General features: G+C 43.2%; 1 protein-coding gene across 1 annotated transcript in view; it reads left to right on the forward strand.

Annotated features, from left to right (window-relative positions):
* The window catches only part of LOC105690913 (midasin), a 72,264-nt gene that overhangs the window by 35,419 nt on the left and 23,775 nt on the right, over window positions 1-13,070 (forward strand). The window lies entirely within an intron of this gene.

Genomic DNA, 13,070 nt, shown 5'->3' on the forward strand with positions numbered 1-13,070 from the left:
TTCCGCCGGATATTAGGCGCGTTTTTTCGACGCGACGGTCCGTCGAGTGGTTTGCGGAGTAGGTTGCGATTTGGTAAATTCGTAGGAATTGTCCCGTGAAATAGAGTTACGAGGGGGTGGAAGCGGCAAAGATCCCTTTTTCGCGGCTCGTACAGACGGGTTTAAACTTTCTAAATATAAATAAGGGCTGAGTCTTTTTTCGGAGGAGATTCGTCCCTGGGTGCCGCGGTGCAGATCGTGATTTTTGGACGGGAGAAACTACTACGAATTATACGGGGAAGGGGAATGGGGATGGAATAAATCCGGAGCGACTCAGGCGAAGGAATATTATTGTGTTCGAATAGGTACACCAACAATCTGACTTAACATTTCAGATCCGAATAGATTGTACAAACTAAACTCTGCGCCGCCGGCACACCCTGACACATATACTCTATTTGCGGGGATGAATATAGATGCCGGCACGTAGTTCGATATACATAGATATACTGGGGGGGGGGGGGGGGCGTAAAAAAGCGACTATTTTTTTTGTTTTTTTTTGTTTCGCGTCTCCTATGAGAGTGGGTATATCGGTTCAACATGTTTTAGGAGCCCTCTCCAGAGGCCAACTCGAAAAAAATTTTTTTTTAGCGTCGGTTCGAGATTTTTTGAAATTTCCAAAATGATCAAAAATCGATTATCTTTTTCTGAATATTTTTTATCGTCGCTCTGTTATATTCGAGGTTGAAAATGACGGAGATTACGGAAGTTCCCAGTCGATATTTTGGATTTCAAAAATCGCTCCAATTTTTTTTCAACTTTCAGAGTAAAAAAATCAAAATGTTTTTGAGCGACCTTTAAATCCAAGTATCGACGAACCTTCAATTTTTTTACTTTATGTTGATATGCCAAAAGATAAAAATGAAGCACGAGATACTCGAGAAAATTGAAAACAATTTTTGAAATTTAATTTTCTTCAATATTAACGTTTAAAAGTCTCTCGAAAACATTTTTTAGTATAACTATACATACTTTGAGAGTTGAAAAAATTTGGAGCGAATTTTAGAAATGAGAGTATCGACACGAAATTTGCGGAACCTTCGGTATCGATCTGGAATAGATGATAGAAAATTTTTTTGACGATTTTTGATATTTTTTGAAATCTTGAGCGACCACTGAAAGTTTCGTTTACCGAGCTGACTTTTGGAGGGGCTTGCAAAACGCGTTGAACCGATAAACCTACTTTCACAGGAGACGCAAAAAATAAAAACAGTCATTTGTTTGCGCCACCCTAATAAATACGTCCGAAAACTATATTCGTATATAATCTCGAACGCCTGTCGTAAAAGTATGTGAAAACTTTCGTATCCTTTAATGAGTTTTCTTCGAGCAAACTAAATTAACTCCAGATGTCAAAATTCTTTCCTTTTCTATTATTCGCGCAGCTCGCGTATCCCGAGGTAAATTTTCCCCAAGTATGTATCACCGATTCGCGCGCCCGAAAACGTCAGGCTTATCGATCCGCAACTAAAAACAAAGTGAATTAATTAGAATGAAAAGGAATTTTCAAAGCACTCGGGAGTTACGAGGACAGTAAGTAGACGGGAATGTGTAACTTTGCTTGTAGTATGTGGAAAGTGCATGAGGTTGATTCAATTCTCGTAGCGAAGTGCATCGGATTGTGAAAAGGCTCCGTGTATATTGAGCTGGAAAAGTAACTGGATCGAGTATCTATACCCCCCCGCCCACCTGTACACCAGAGTTGCGACTACGCGGCATTTGTTTTCATCGAATTCAGGAAAATTTGGCAAATTTTCGAAATTTCGTCGCCGCATTACCCAATCGTTGCGACGTAACGAAGCGCTCGGTTTTTTTGTACCGCGTAACCGTTTGTTTGTCGAATTTACGCTTCCGGAATCCAGGCGGTCGTTGGTAATTGAAAAACTGACTCGAGGGTCTTTCGAACGAGTGTGGATATTTTTCGAGAGAGAGAGAGAGAGAGAGAAGGAGAGATTCGAGTTCATCGAGGCGTGAATGTTTTGACACGGGACGCGGCCGCGAACCTCATTCGTTCTTCTAAAAATATGAAAAGCTTTTGAAAGGTTCGCGTTTCAGGGAAATTCAAAAAACCCCTTCGTCTCGTCCGTCGGCCCGGGATTGGGCGGGGAAAAAAAGGGAGGCTCGGAAGAGCCGATAAAAAAATAGTCAACCAGAGTAGGAAAAAAACAATTCCATTCCGCCTCACATTTTCCACAATCCGGAAGGGGGGACGACTTTTATTCAGGATCAAGAAATTTTATCCATTCAGAGTACACGTGCGAAGGTTCGTTCCAAAGTTACGAAACATTTTGCAAATGGAAGAAAACATCAACTCTGACAATTTCTCTGCTGCTTCCTTTTGTGAGGTTAGGTTAGCTCACGCGTTGGTTGGGTAAGAAAACGATCCGATTCGTTCAACGCGATCGACAGAATCGAGATTAAATCTACGAAGGATAGAAGATCATTTGGTCATCTGCGGGTCAGCTTCTGTTTTTTTTTTTTTTTTTCATTTTTTTTCATTCTTCTCCTCTTATATCGGTTCGCCGTGTTCGTTATCAGCGGCACACTCGGGACACGGGCACATAAAGGACTAGAAGAACCAAAAGCTAACGGCGGCTCCTTTGATGTTTCAGTTGCCGATTTTCGTGGCCTTGAACGGTGGTCGCCATGTCTTGACCATGTATTTTAAAACATCAATTAACGAACGTAGCCTTGGCGGCCATCTTGTGATGATATGCTTGTTCAAAACATGGCCGCCGCTCGCTCGACGCCACGAAAACTGGCAATTGTCGCTTCTGGTTCTACCAGTTCTTATTCTGTGCTTCGGGTCAGCTTCTGTTTTTTATTTTTCATTCTCATTCTTCTCCCTAATTTCGCCGTGTTCGTCGTCAGCGACACACCACCGTGGACACGGGTGCCCCGGCACTTATACTCATGTACCGCCGGACGTCAGATAACGGATGTATGAAGAAATATCTTGGGGGGTACAAAAGGAGGTGGAGGAGGAGGGAATTTCCTCGGAAGGACGATTTGCAAGGTGTGTCGTTGGGATCGTCTCTCAAGATCCGCCGCAAAGAGAGATTCATGGGGTCGGTGTACGCGGGGTGCAGGTGTCCTACCTATATAAACGCGCGAACGGGCCACCTGGGGGTCGTCATCGATTGGAAGAACGTAGGTAGCGGAGGTTACGGTCGAATCGCGATTCCCCGTGCAACTTCTATACGGTTTCGGTATTTGTTACTAATGTAAACAAGGGCTGCCCGCAGGCCACCGCCGTACATCCGCGCTGTACCGCCCGATTGGATTTTGGCGAGTTTCGCGCCAGCCAAAATCTACGTTCAAACCGAATTCCGAGTTTCCATAGAGTTTCGATGATTGTTTACAGTGGGTATGCAGAGTCGGTGCTGCGGCTTGAAACCGCACCGATTTCTTCGCGAGTGTTAGTCACCGCTGAACGACGGTGTCACGTGTGATTTTGATAAGGGGGAAGATTTTCGAAGCCGTAAAAAATACGAAAAAACAATACAGATATCGAAACGAGAAAAGACAAAGAAATTCACAGTACCTGTATTTGTCACATACGATGGCCCTATATGTCAAGGGGCACTAGTACGAAATAGTCCCTAGTTCTCGAGATATTTTTGATTAAAGTTAAAATCGTCCAGCAATGTCCCATGTGTAGTAAGACTTTTTTCAAGGTCACCAGGTGGCGCGTCGAAATGCGGATCACGCATTTGAGAGACCGGTATCGGTTATGATTTTCAAAGAAACCATTTGCTTCACATTTTTTGAGTCCTTCTAGTTTCAGAAATTAACTTCCCGAAATTTTGTAATGGAAATTCGAAAATTTTCAGTATGTCCTATAAACAAATACTGTAAAAATGAATCGTAAAAAAACTTGAAACGCGTTTTTCTCGGAATAGCATTTTTTCGAACTGCGCTGACCTTGGTGTCCTTTTCAATCGATCGACAGATTTTTTTTGATTCTCACAATTATAGTGCGGTTTGTTCGTTTCGATGTCTTTCACCGTGATTTACCAGAAAATTGCAAAAAAAATCAGAAGAAAAAAGTTTACCATGTGAAAAAAAGTAAAACAACAACGTACATATGACATCTTTCTTCCTACACAGCCGCCATTTTGTTTGATTTGTTTGCCAATTTTTGTACGCAAAGGCGGTAAATTACGATGTAAGCTACCTTTCTCTTTAAAAAGCTTCTCGAATTTTCTGTTTCTAATTTACCAATTTCGAGATTACCTGAGCGCAGTGGCGCCAACTTTGGCGCCCTCTATAAAATTATTTTCAAGATAAAAAAAACTGACAAAATTTTTTTTCCATCATTTTAATATCTATAGGTATAAGAGACTAAAAGTTGTATACCTATACCTAACGAATTATAACGAAGCGAACGAAAAAGAAAAATCAATTATGAGTAATTTTTTTGCCCTCATTACCGGTACTAGTCCCTTATAAGGTTTAGAGAAAGATTTTTGAACACTTTGGCATAGTTGACTCAAAATTTTGGAGAACTGCACTTGTTCCCCTTGGCATCTAGGGCCCTCATACAACGAACTCCGTACCTCCATATTTTTACCACATTCCGTGGTCAGTTTTTTTCATTTTTTATGGCGTTCAAGTTTTTCCTCCCTTCTCGAAGTTATTACATGGAATATCAGCCGCTGCAGCCCCGATTCCACATATTTACCGTTATTCTTTTCTTCTTCTTCTTCTTCTTCTTCTTCTCATCCTCCAGCTCTTCTTTCAAATTACGATCACTCGCGTGGTCTTATTGACCTTGAGCCGCGTACTTTTGCGGCGGAGATAATTGACTCTGCGAATATACATAAGGGTGAAAGTGGAAAGTCGAAAAAGCCGGCTTACGTTATTCCACGTATATAACTCGTTAATTATACATATCTCTTAAGAAAACTTGGTAGTTTGCCGGGACAACTTCGCCCTAAACAGCGATAATTTTCACTTTTTTCTTTCGTCGGCGTCGCGTACCCGCGTCGCCTAGCTTCGTTGTAAATTGAAGCGGAGGTTTTCAGGGCGGCATGTGTTTCTCTCCCGAAATGTTGACTTCCGATATTTTCCCAAGATAGTCGTGATCATCACGTGCCCCCATTTCCCTCGGGGATCGTGAAACAGGATTTTTGCCGGATTCCGGATCCGCTCGACTTCATCCTTTCAATTTTCCGTTGCAAAAATTGCAAAGAGGATCATCAGATCCGGCTAAATCCATTTCTCATTTTTCCCAGCTACGCGGAAACGACGGAACATTTCGTTTCGACGAACGAAACGCGATCCGTTACCTCAGTTTTTTCCTCGCTCGCCCCGCTTCGCGAAATTAGCCGCCTTCGGCTTCGGGAACCGCAGGAACTTTGACGGTGATTTCTCATCCTCGACGTGCGCCGCCGCTACCCACCGAGCTCGGAAAATGTCGAACGTACCGGAAAATTTACTCTTCTACTTTAGGGGGAGCCGCCGTAACCGATGCGAGGTTCGTTGGAAGCCGGGTTTCCGTTGCACCGAACGCCCATCGCGACTTTGGCCATAATTCGACCCAGCTCTACCCGGGAAAGCCAACTTCACCCGCGGCGCTGCAACACGTCGTTATTTGTATCGGAAATATTTAACCCCCACCCGATCCCTCGGACCGTAAATTTAACCGCGATGGGGTATAATTATAAAACTTATAAAACGGGAACAATCGCTCATTTGTCGGAGAAATAATTTAAGGCCTTCCCCCCCTCTTCCCCTTCGTCTGACCTTTTTTCCTCCAGGCTCTTTCGATCCAGACATTCCCATCGTTGAACTCGAGCGACGTTCCACTTTCCATTGTTTCTAACCTGTCTGCGAGGGCGATGAGAGTAGATCGCGACATTCAGCATTTCGAGTGATATTTCGCATAAATTTCGAGGAATCGAGGAGTCGAGAGACTCGAGGGTTGCTGGATCTGTCTGAAGTACGAGGTCGGGTTAGGTTGGGTTACGGTTACATCTCGACTCGCAAAATCGCCAAGGTTGGTATACCTGTAGCTCTCATGCCCTCGAAAGTATAAAAAACAAGGAGAGGAACGAAAAAAAAAAAAAAACGGATCTCTGTACGAAGGAAGTTTTAGTAGCCAGTTTCGATGGAAACTGGCTACGTATTTCCCCGGGGAGGATTTCAAATTGGGATTCAAAGTCACCGTGTGAGATATTCGCCAGGAGGATGCGAGGAGGCGTCGCGTCGATCGCCATCGATGTCCGCTCCGAAAGATTCCAGATTCCCTTCTCGTTTGTTGCCTGTCCTTTTGGAGAGATCTCAAGAATCTTCCTCACCCACCCCCAAATTTTTCAATCGTCCGGTTTCGTGGCTACTCCTTTTTTCGACGAGGTTCGCAACGTCGTCCTTCCGGCTGGAACGAACCGCCGTCACTATTGCCACAGAATAAGGATCGGTAGAACCAGAAGCGACAATAACGGCGGCTCCCTTCATGTTTCTGTTGCCGGTTTTCGTGGCCTTGAACGGTGGTCGCCATGTTTTGACCATGTATTTTAAAACATCGATTAACGAACGTGGTCTTGGCGGCCATCTTGTGATAATCTGCTTGTTTAAAACATGGCCGCCGCTCGCTCGACGCCACGAAAACTGGCGATTGTCGCTTCTGGTTCTACCGGTCCTTATTCTGCGCTATTAAGGAGCGTTACACCTCCTGTCGAGCACGTTGCGAGGCCGAGGAGCTAGTCCAGGACACGAAATGGTCCTCGGGAATCTGATCGGACCCGAACTCGTCCGGTTGAACGAATCATCTGAAGGGAACGGAATGATGTGTCGTTTCGCGATAAGCGATGAATATCGACTCCTGTTTCGGTGGGAAATTTTGTCGAGGGCGGGAAACGTGCCCCAGCGTTTACAACGCGGTACGTCCGGTTGCCCGCCGTCGGTCGCCATCTTCCCTCCAGCGCCACGATCATTCGCGGACATTTTTTGAACTTACCGACGCAGCCCCTGACCGCGGGCAACCGGACGTACCGCTTCGCTGATGCCAATAGGGTGTATAAAAAAAAAAGAATGAAATTGTGAAAACCTACTTGGATGTGAATAAAATGTATAAATCTGTGGGAAAAATGAAAGAAATCTTTCTGGTTTTCTGGGTTTTTTTTTTTTTTTTTTTCTTTCAAGTGCAACTCGCTTTTCGCTTCCCCCAAAGGAATGAAAGGAAACGGTTCACGACGATACCCTACGGCGCTCGTCTCTAGGCACGTTTTATTTAATTGATTAAAAATCGCGAAAACTCAAAAAATAGACAAAAAGCAAAAATACAAACCGTTGGGCGCCAGACGCACTTCGCGTCACTTACTCACAAAGATTTTCAAAATGACAAGCCTTTACAAAATGATATTCCAAAAAGAAACTATTAATCAAGCAAGAGGTGCACTGGAGTTCTAATTGTGAGACGGATGCGCTCGGCTAGTTTAGCCCGCGTCAGATCTAGTGGCAGAAGGGCAGGGTTGTCAGTTTGATTAATTATTAATTATTCCGATTATTCAGCTGGGCGCCATTTTCTAGCGTCGAAAGGTGCGACTTGGTACGCAATAAACAACAGTCAGTTCGGTGCAACAATGTGGTGCTTTAATGCAATTAAATGCCGAAGCTTCGATCACAAAATTCCAAATTACAGATTCACAAAATAGGGCTTTTTGGCCCGAAGGACTCGATACGATAAAAAAAAATCTATACGACGGAGTCGGGAGTTTTGGGGGCTAATTTTATCGAGTTCACTGGCGTACTCCCTCAGTGGTCGGGCTCCTCGGGACACGGGGAGGGCTTGGAATGGGAGAAAATCTAAAAATTAGCGATGTATTTCTAAATGCCTAGATCTTTCTAGATCGGTTTGTTTGTTGATTATCATTGAAAAATTAAAAAATTAGTAAAAATACTCCTCAAACCTACCTGTCTGCTCTTCGACTGAAATTATTTGAAAAAATATTTATTCAATGAACGATGAAAAAATATTTGCTCGTCCGATTCCAATCGTGATTATACACCTGCATTGATGAATTCTGATCGATTATGCTCAATCGCCCAAACTACGACGATATTATTATATACGCTAAAAAATACAAATACATTATTTTCACTGAATAAATAGACTACCGATCGATTACACTGTTTTCAATTTTTGAGCTCTGATTCTCCTCATGCCATCCGCGACGAATATCTAAATTTGAGGTTGGCCGTCGGTAGTTATTATTTTTAAAATAGAGTTAGAAATTTAGACATTTGAGTATTTTTACTACTTTTGTCAATTCTCTTCTTGTTTCGGCCTCGTAATCGATAATTATTTTGAAAAGAAAACGATTAACACGCCCTTTTGGCTTTAAGAATTTTTTCTCTTCAAGAGAAAAGGGCGTATAAAAAAAAAAAAAAGTTATTCTCCCTACACATTTATGTATTTCATTCATGTTTTGGTTGGTCAGAGAATTTTTTTTGTTTTTTTTTTGTCGATACGCACTTTCGGCGTTGATAACGCGACACGGTGTTCGGGGGGATGAAAATCTTCGCCCTGGAGTCTTTTTTTTTCAAAATTTCGATTCCGTCGCGTCGCGCATCGCGTACAGGTACACTAATTTTGATAATCGATGGCCATAGTAATTTCATTTCGTCCCGTGTACAGTATACAGATGCACGATAATAACGTGTTCGAATAGTCGCCACCACAGAATTGTGAATAATTAACGCTGCCTTTGTTCGTGTTCGCATACCCATAGCCCCATTAATTTGATTTTCCGCGTTTCCAAAGGTGTACCTTACCCTCAACCATAGGGGAAAAAAAAAAAAAAATGACTAAAGACTTCACCGTTTCACTCGCGCGAATTTACACGAGTAACAAATCGCGCGTTTTTCTTCTTTCCTTTCTTTCTTTTTTTTTCTTCTTCTCTTTCTATGGCATAAAACAACAAAATTTCGTGCAACGAAGATCGGTCATTTTTCATCTCCTCGTACGAGTCGGATGAATTTCTCCGGAGCTCCTCCTCCTCCATCTTATCGTTAGTCCAGGTGCGGATGGGCCATTTTATACCCGCGAGAGCGAAGTACAGCAGGTGGCAGGTGCTCCTAAGGATCGGTGAAAAATGCAAAATCTCCGCCATATACATATACATATACATATATATATACATTATATGTACATATGTATATATCCGCAGCCGCGCGGCGGATCGCGAGAAAACGTGAAAAAAATTTCAACGCCCCAAGCCCGCAATTAGCCGGAACTCTAAGGACCGGCGTACACATCAGGGTCGGGGGGAAAAGAGGTAATTCGAATTTCAAATAAAAACCGAGTGCGCGTTATTATGTCGCGAATTGTGCAGGCGAACTTTAAATTCTCCGGCGTTGATGTTTCGTTCCAACGAATGACGTCAACCCCGCTGCGTTACGGACAATCATTATTATTATTATACCTGCGTTATCATTACCATTGTTACCGACGTTGTCGCAATTATTATTATTATTGTCATTTAGCGACCGTCCACTGCAGTTAATTAGCCGTCTCGCGAGTTCAAGTTTATGTATACCTATGTATTTATTTTAACCTGGACGCCGAGTTGCGATTTTTTTGTTTCCATACATAGACGAATATATTTATATACCCTACGTGTCATGTAGGAGGAGGTCAGAATATACGAGATAAACAAACGGTCGTCTGCAGGTAGAAACTTTCCTGGATTCGCAAAAAGTGATGAAAAAAAAAATATCGTGTATTCGGAAAATTATTAAGGTTGGAGATGAAATAAAACGGTCGAACGATAGAGGATTTCGAGGTGAAGTTTACGCTTTTTCCAAAGCTATGGCACGTCGTATACAATGTATAACGAATCACGAAGTGGGCAGCGTTCGATCATTGGCTGACAACGAGGATATTCGATACCTCGATTTATAAGCAGTATTTTGGCAGAAACTTCGACGCGGATCATCGCGGGGAGCAGCTCTATAATGCACGGCTTTTAACATTTTAGCTGGCGTGCGATGCGGTAGGAGCCCCTCAGTTTTGATCGAAGTTTTGATGGATGGCCACCCCCTTGCGCTCCCTTTACACCGAGGACGAGAGCGATAAATTTTGGGAGTTGCGCGGCGGTGCCAATCGGCTAATCAGCGATCACCCGCCTAAATTAGCGCGAAGATTCTCCCTTAATTTTATCCCTTCTGTTACACGAGATCACCGTGAAAAATCTGGAAACGATGATTTTCGCAGGAATTCTACGACGTCCGGCGAACACGAGCGAACTGCTCTCCGGTCGGTCGTTAAAAAGGGGAATAAAAAACGAAAGTGGAGAGGAAATACTCCTAAGCTAGCGTTTTACGACGCTTCGGGGAATGGCCTAACTTGTTGTTCCGGATCTCCGCACGCCACCTCGTGGGACTCTGTTTAAGCGCGATCATAATAACCCCCCCCCCCCCCTCCCGAAGGGCCCGATGACGAATCTCCACGGTTTGCCGCGCGTTATTGTATCTTTCACACTCGGGCTTCACATTTTCGGAAAATCAGCCCGCGTCGCGTGATACCCGGTGAATTAACCGTTTGCATTTCATTGCCGCGCCCCCGAGGGCAGCCGATAAAAAATTACGAGCCGAGTTACTCGGGGTAAGAAATGAGGAAGCAAGTAGCGAGACGGACCACTTTTTTTCGGAGGAGAAAAAAAGTAATGGCGGGCGTCTCGCGGAAAGAAGCTAGGAGAAAGGATTCCGGTAATTTGTTGCATGTATACGGCTTCGACGAACCGAAAATAGTCACCCCATTCGGTTCTTCCGGCGATTTTTTTTTTTTGGCTCGAAACGCTTTACTGATTTTTTTCAGATTCTTTCAGCTCAGCTGGTTTCAAGTTTTGAATTTTCTAAAACCGAAAAACTCAAAACAGCGCTGTCATCGATTTGTTTTTGGAAAAAATTCTCAAAAATACTATATCGCCAACGGCAAATATTTTTTGCTTTCTGCAAACAACTGGAGAGATTCTTTTTTCGATTCTTCTTCCAATGTTTTCCATTTTCGTTCCAAAATGAGTCAAGAATTTTTGCGATATGGGAAAAAAATCTCTGCTTTTTTTTTAAAAGCAAACAATGTTTGTAGTTGGCTATATAGTATTTTTGAGACTTTTCGAAAACAAAATCGATGACGCCGCTGGTTTGAGTTTTTCAGTTTGCGAAAATTCAAAACTAGAGTTTAGCTGGTAAAAAAATAACTGAAAAAAAATCACAAAAGTGTTTCGAACCAAGAGCAGTGATAGAATAATAATCGATGGAAAAATCGAAGAGGGTGACTTTTTTTGGTTTTTTGAAATGACGTGGAATTTCCCGTACAACCATACCCATGTAACAATTTCATCCTCTGTAGATATGCCATCGAAACTGGAAACGAGTTGAGAAAAAACAAAGGAGAGAAAAAATTGCAGGCGTTTCGAAATTAGCCGGAAATTCTTGATTGCCACTGCAGGACACATTCCGACAACGTACGCGGTTTCCTTAACCGCCGTCGAAATCACCCCGCCAACGTCGTCCCCCGAATACGAACGAGTCGGAATATTATTCGAGAGAATATTCCCAGTTGTTTCGGATCTGAAATTCCGAACTTTGGCTCGGAGAATTCTTGAAATCAAACGAAAGAACGTAACGTAACGTAACGTAACGTAACGTAACGTAACGTAACCTCTTCCGGATCCGCTGTTATCCGAAGTTAAAAATCAAGTCCGTTTACCCCGTCCCTGAAGGTACAGCGGTGAGGTGAATTTTTTTATTCATTAATTCCGACAACTCAATTTTATTGGATTTATACAAAAGCTTGAGTATATTACTGATCAATACGCGATTCACGGGGTGGAATAATTCATGAAAATTGTAAGTGGCTTTCCAAGTGCCCGGATAAAAACGGCTGCCAGGCGGATTCTGATTGGAAGGTAGTACCTACGTACCTACGTGCACGGCGGATAAACATCTGCTGAGAATTTTACCAGCCGATCGCCATTTTGTTTTTCTCTATTCTGTACCTATGTTCATTCCGCGCCGTATGGTGCCCCGATTGCTTGAAAGAAAACGGTCGGTATACATGAATATGGATTATCGCTACAATTAACACTCGCTGTATGTATGTTGTGACAGTTTGATTCCGCATTGCGGGGAAAAGTTTTCTCGCGCGGTTTTCCCTTCTCATATTTCAGCGAGAGAGAATCCCCTGCTCTTGATTCACGTCGGAGCGGCGGAAAATGCAGCGACTCGAAACCTCCTTTGTAAGACTCGTAATTATTTCAAAGACTTTTTCAACGTAGCTATTATACCTTCGTCGCGATCTTTTGTTTCGCCTCTTTGTTACCTCCCTTTGACCTTTTCCGACACTTTTCTTCGGGAGAAGTGGCCTCATCGAATGAAATGTTTTGAGATATCAATTAACGTCTCCCACGATCATTCGTGGAGTTATACCTACAACGATTCTGAATTCCTCCGTTTCTTTTTTCTCTCCGATTCGCGAGTGTGACAAAAAAAACAAAAAAAAACAAAAAAAAACAAAAAAAAAAAAACGAAAAACAAAACTGGTGCCGCAGGAGACGCGTGTTCGAAAAAAAGGGTAAAAACGTTCCCCGAATTGCAGCGTCCGGGCCTCGGAGCCCTGAAATTGCCCGGGCATTACGTTACCGCCAAATTACGCTCCTGGGAATCCTGCAGCTTTATAGGGCAATCCTGTATCCTGCAGCACCACCTGCGCTATATATCTACTTCTCGTCTGCCACGTAATACGGATACAGATCTGGACCCGTATTCGCAACTCGCTTCTAGCTCTGAAAGATGTCCAACTACATTTTTTCCTCCTAGGAAATTCGATGTATAGAAAAAAACTAGTCACCGACAATTTTATAGATCGGAGCCTGACCCTCGCTCGTTGGACTTTCGACGAATCTTCCGTCGAAAGGGCGTATCCCACGAAAGCTGAAGATTCCAAAATGGCGTCTCTTACCGCAGGGCGTACGTCGATCACCGGCGTTTTCGTGATGACTTTTTTTCTTGCTCTATACGATCCC

This window comes from Athalia rosae, chromosome 7 (genome assembly GCF_917208135.1).
Source record: "Athalia rosae chromosome 7, iyAthRosa1.1, whole genome shotgun sequence".
In the NCBI taxonomy this organism is placed as follows: domain Eukaryota; kingdom Metazoa; phylum Arthropoda; class Insecta; order Hymenoptera; family Athaliidae; genus Athalia; species Athalia rosae.